The 6,080-nt window shown below is 44.5% G+C and overlaps 1 pseudogene; it reads right to left on the bottom strand.

Annotated features, from left to right (window-relative positions):
* Positions 1-2,751: 2,751 nt before the first annotated feature.
* LOC105513601 lies at positions 2,752-4,182 on the bottom strand (annotated as a pseudogene).
* Between the last annotated feature and the right edge of the window lie 1,898 nt (positions 4,183-6,080).

Here is a 6,080-nt window from a genome sequence, read left to right on the forward strand (position 1 = left end):
GCGGTCTTTTTTCATTATATACTTTTTTTCCAGGCAACTGTACCCAAGATCATTAATTTTAACTGCTATCTATAAGCTATTTATATACAGTTATATCTTTGGCTCAGACATTTCCTTTGAGTTCCAGATGTATATATCCAACCACCTATTTCATATTTTCCATTGATAAGTCTCAAAGGTATTTCAGACACCTCATGTCCCAGACTGAACTGAGGCTCTTCCCCCATAAATCCTGTCTTCTGCCAGTGGTTCCCATCTCATCAATGACTTACGCATCTTTTACTGGCCATCTTCTTTCCTACCATAGGACTTTTGCACTTCCTGATCTAGCTTCACGATATGTTCTTTCTTCTCTTACCTTGGGTAACTTCACAATTCTTTATTTGTCATATGTCTCTTCCTTAAAGAAATTTTCCACGAACCCCCAAGCCCAGGTCAGCTTTTCGTATTATATTCCTTTTTACAAGGAACACTGAACTCAATTGGAAGGTTTGCATGTATTCATTATCATGATTATTGAGTAAACCTCTGGGGCTCCCACTATTTGGTCTGTCTTAGCTGCCTCCCCAGCAGAACCACCCCGTTATTGTTCCAGTGTGTTGCTAGTGCCCAGCCTAGTGCCCGACATACGTGGAGCAGAAGCTCAGTCATAGCTGTTGAAATGACATATGTGTAAGCATAAATGGTTATAAACATGGTCAGCATCGAGTGTGATACAACTTACTCCCTATGTAAAATTTAAATACTTTGGGTGATTTTTCTATTTTGGGATGTGGATGATTTTATTATGTGCTGCTTTTATTTAGTGTATGGTTAACATCAGGGGAGACATAGATTTCAGTGGCATATTGGATACTCTAATGCACCTGGAATTATTATAACACTTAAAGGCAGATAAGATCCCAGGGGCCAAACAGGAAGAAGGTAAGGAAAACTATTCCTGAAAAGTAACATCGAAAGCCTCCCATTGCCTTCCTCTTTTGCAAAACAGCCTATCTCACTAAAAGCCAAAAGTTTATAATGGGATGTGGATTATTATGGTAATGTGAAGTCAAGGAGGTGATTTGAGAAGACATTATAATGTAGACAGAACCTTAGTCTATATAGACTTTGGGCAAAAGTCTCTTCCTTGGAGATAGGCTTTAAATGTTGCAATGCCTGCTCTCCTGAATATGAAGGACCTTATGAGGACCATGAAAATGTTTAAGGTTCTACAGGCAGATTTATCTTTTGTTTTTGTACATTCCCATATAATTTAGAAAGATGTTCTAATAGGGCTGGTGCAGTGGCTCACACCTGAAATCCCAACACTTTGGGAGGCTGATATGGGATGATCTCTTGAAGCCAGGAGTTCAAGACCAGCCTGGGCAACATAGCAAGATTCCATCCCTACAAAAAAAAAGTTAATACATTAACCCCATGTAGTGGCATGCGCCTGTAGTCTCAGCTACTCAGTGGGGCTGAGGTGGGAGCATCACTAGAGCCCAGGAGTTACAGGCGACAGTGAGCTATGATTGTGCTACCACACTCCAGCCTGGATGACGGAGTGAGATCCTGACTCTAAAAAAAAAAAAAAAAAAAAAAGATGTTCTAATAGGATTTAGAAAATAAGAGTCCTGGGGACCAGGAGCGTTGTCTCACGCCTGTAATCCCAGTACTTTGGGAGCCCAAGGCAGGAGGATCATGAGGTCAGGAGATTGAGATCATCCTGGCCAACATGGTGAAACCCTGTCTCTACTAAAATACAAAAAATGAGCTGGGTGTGGTGGCACAAGCCTGTAGTCCCAGCTACTCGGGAGGCTGAGGCAGGGGAATTGCTTGAACCCAGGAGGCAGAGGTTGCAGTGAGCTGAGATCGTGCCACTGCACTCCAGCCTGGCAACAGAGCAAGACTCCATCTCAAAAAAAAAAAAAGTCCTGGTAAAGGTAACCAAGGGACATTGAAACCATCCAAGAAGGATGATGGCAAACATTTATATAGCAGTGATTATAGTCCGGGAAGTGTTCCAAGGGCTTAACATATATTAGCTATTTTGATCCTCAACACAACCTTATAAAAGAAGTACTATTTTTATTCTTATTTTGGAGATGAGGAAACAAGAGCAGAAGGGAGCTAAGTAACTTATGCAAGATGATTACTATTGTGCCATGGTTATGAACTTTCTCAACAGGAAATGAATTTAGACATGAAAAAAAGGCAGACTACCGTGTGCCATAAAATGAATAAATAAGAGTAGGAGAAGGGAAACCTGCTGACGACCCAGAATTAAGATAGACTCTTAATGGGGTGGTTGTTGACTTAGAAATGGGGAGGGGCACAGTTCTTGCTTTGCAAATTTGCCTCCTCTGAAGGTTTTCTTACTCCTTGTGTGAGTATTTTCATCTGTCTATATATGTCCTAACATTCTGCAGATTCTTCTCAGCACATTGAAAATATGAAGAAAATCCTCATTGGCCTATAGAATGAGACTAACAGGCCCTTGTGGGACTGATTTTTTTTTTTTTTTTTTTTAAAGAATTACCTGAGGTTTTATTTTGGACACACACACAGAAAAACAATTGAATTGTTTTGTAGCTGGAGGCATGGGCAAGGGGGGTCCCCAGGCAGTAAACTTCCCCGTGGGTGGGCTGAGAGCTAGGGGTGAGCCTCAGATGGGTCTCCTGTTCCCTTTGCTCCCCTGCACAGCAGCCTCCCTCCTGGGCTCTGGGGCAGCCACAGGAGGGGCAGTCTGGGAGGGGCTGCCGCAACTGTTCACTTGGGCAGAACGTCAGAGGACTTGGACACCAGCTTCCCATCACGGGTCTTGATCTTCACAACTATGGCCCTGGTGGAACTGGTGTGGCTGAAAGAGCTGGAGCCTGCACCAGAGCCAAAGCTGGAGCCCAGGCCGTAACTGAGGCCGGGGCTTGTGAGGCCCCCATAGGCTGAGCTCAAACCACCTGCATAGCCGCTGGTGGTCTTCCTATGGATAAACATGTTCTGCATCCCAGACTCCAGCTGGCTCTCCTTGTCCTCCAGCAGCTTCCTGTAGGTGGTGATCTCGATGTCCAGGGCCAGCTTGATGTTCATCAGCTCCTGGTACCCACGCAGCTAATGCGCCGTGTCCTGCTTGGCCAGCTGCAGGGCGGCCTACAGCTCAGACAGCTTGGCTTTGGCGTCCTTAATGGCCAGCTCCCCACACTGCTCTGCATCTGCAATGGCAGCCTCCAGGGAAGCCCTCTGACCTTTGAGGCCCTCAGTCTCAGCCTGGAACCAGCTGATGTTGCGGTTCATCTCGGAGATCTCCGTCTTTGCATGCCGCAGGTCGTCCCAGCGCTTCCCAGCCAGCATCTGCAGCTCCTTATACTTGATCTGGTCCATGCTTTCAGCCTCAGCCAGGCTGCCGTTGGCGATCACCTCAAACTGAGCCTTGACCTCAGCGATGATACTGTCCATGTCCGGGGGCAGCTGTTGTCCATGGATAGCACCGCAGACGTGTCCGAGATCTGGGACTGCAGCTCCTGGATCTCCTCTTCATACAGCTGCCTGAGGAAGTTGATCTCATCAGTCAACCCTTCCAGGTGGGACTCCAGCTCTACCTTGTTCATGTAAGCTTCATCCACATCTGAGGACAAATTCATTCTCCATCTCTGTACGCTTATTGATTTCATCCTCATGCTTGTTCTTGAAGTCCTCCACCAGCCCGTGCATGTTGCCCAGCTCTGACTGCAGCTTCACCTTCTCCTGGCCCAGAGTCTCCAGCTGCTGCATAAGGTTGCTGAGGTAGCTCTCGAACATGTTGTTCATGTTGCTCCGAGCCATCTTTTGCTGCTGCGGGAGGCTCCACTTGGTCTCCAGCATCTTATTCTGCTGCTCCAGGGACCGTACCTTGTCAATGAAGGAAGCAAACTTCTTGTTGAGGGTCTTGATCTGCTCCTTTTCCTGGGTCCCCTCCAGGTTGAGGGGGCTCAGCAGGCTCTGGTTGACCATGACGGCAGTGATGCTTCCCATGCTGCTGGCCCCACCATAGCCTCTGCCCAGGCCAGCCTGGAAGCTGCTGCTGCCCACTCTGGAGACGCTGAAGGAACTGATGCTGGCATCGAGCCCACTTGTGTGGGAGCAGCTGCTGAAGGCCTGGGGGCCAGAGGTGGACACCTTGTAGGACTTCTGGGTCACCCTGATGGACATGGTGGAGGAAGGAGTGGAGGCAGAGGGGCTGAACAAGGTAGGGATTCCAGAAGGAGTGGAGAAGCTGCTTCTTGGTCTGAAATTTTTTTCTTTTCAAACACTGAGGTGGGGTGGAATCTGAGAGCATGAAAAGATTGCAATCACAGGTGGGATCCAGCTACATGTGGATCTTTGCCATTTTACTTGGAATCGAGGACCATTTGGATCATCCACTAGCTGTGTCTCAGAAAGCACAATACTGGGAAAGACCGTTCTCCTCTTTGCAGAGAGAGAACATACAAGAAAAAATAAGGGCATTCTTCATTTAGCTTGATTCACTTCTCCAGTGACACAGATATCCAAAATTGAAGCAATTTGACAAGAGCCAAAGTTCTGAATGTTAGTGACAATGGGAATATACTCAGAAGACGCACTTAGTGTCAGAAAATTTGGGAGACAAATGTTCAAGATCCTGAAAGCAGTAAATGGCAGCTGTAAGGCTCTATGGCAGCCCAGGAAACAGCAGCCCAGAGGCCCACATAAGAACCCCACATGAGAACACTGGAGGACAGTGGCAGGAACAACGTGTCGGTGAGGGGTCCTTCTGGAGGCCTGCAGTGTCAGAGCCACCCCACTCCCTGAGCCTCTTGTGATTCTAGGTCAGGGATCACTGGAAGCAGTTCACTAGGAAAATGCTTGGGCTGCTGATTCACTCCCCAGGGAGAGTTGGATGTGTGAGCAACTGCAGCACACAGGTCTTGCAGCACACACTGGAGACAGCTGGGGAGGAGTGGAAGGTGGTGACCATATGAAAAGAAGAGATTTGAGTGAATTCTGAAGATTAGGAGCTGGTGCAAGAAAGTCAGACATGATCAAAGAAACAATGAAAGATGAGAATGGATAAAAGTGTCTTCTAAGAGGCAAGAGAGTGGGATAAGATCAAGTTACCATTAGGGACAATACCTGGAGATGCAAAAGGTGCTCTGAGATGTCCTCTTATTGCACGGTTGACTTAGGTGAAAAAGATCTGGGAAGCCTACCCTTCATGGCTCCAGATAAGGGTGTATGGAGGTCAGTTCCATATGAGGACATAAAATAAACCATGCATAAACAGAAAGATATACTAAATTCCTGAATGAGAAAATTTAATATTATGAAAGTATGAATTTTCCCGTTAATATAAAAATTGAATGCAATCCAAATGAGGACATTGATATGTGTGCTTAAATTGGATTAAATAAACTTAAAGTTCACATGGAAGAATAAATGTTCAAGAATAGTCAAGAAAATGTGAAAAAAAGGACCTTAGAAAATGTTAAAACAGAAGTGAAATCTCTGTAATAAAAGCAGCATAATATTATCAAAGAAATAGGCAAAAAGATAAGTGGAACTATGTAGAATACAGTACCCCAGAATAGATTCTGCAGCCTGTGAGAATTTAATATATAAAAAATGTATTTTACTTTATCACAGAACAGTGGTTTATTTAATAAGTAATATAGGCAAAATCAGCTATGCATTGGGAAAGAACAATTTTGGTTCCTGCCTCTCATCTTATACACAAATAAATTTCAGATGGATCAAAATCATAAAGGTAAAGAATAAAAGGATGAAACCTTAGAAGATAATGTAGGAGACAATAGGTACAAGTAGGAGACTGATGAAGCAGGAAGCCTATAAGCTATTATAAAAATTAGTCAGATTTGATTTTTATAAATATTAAGACATTTTAAAAGGTGAACTATAAGACATACAAAAGTAAAGTGCAAATAATGGATTGGGGAAAATGTGTAATGGAGCTAACAGCTGAAGGGTATATTAAGTACAAAGAACTATATTAATTACAACTGAAAAAAGATGATTAATAGAAAAATGGGTAGAGATATAAGCAGGCAAGTCACAGAATAGCAAATCCAAATGTCCTAACAGAACAA

The sequence above is a fragment of the Colobus angolensis genome, unplaced genomic scaffold, assembly GCF_000951035.1.
Source record: "Colobus angolensis palliatus isolate OR3802 unplaced genomic scaffold, Cang.pa_1.0 Scaffold232, whole genome shotgun sequence".
Lineage (NCBI taxonomy): Eukaryota > Metazoa > Chordata > Mammalia > Primates > Cercopithecidae > Colobus > Colobus angolensis.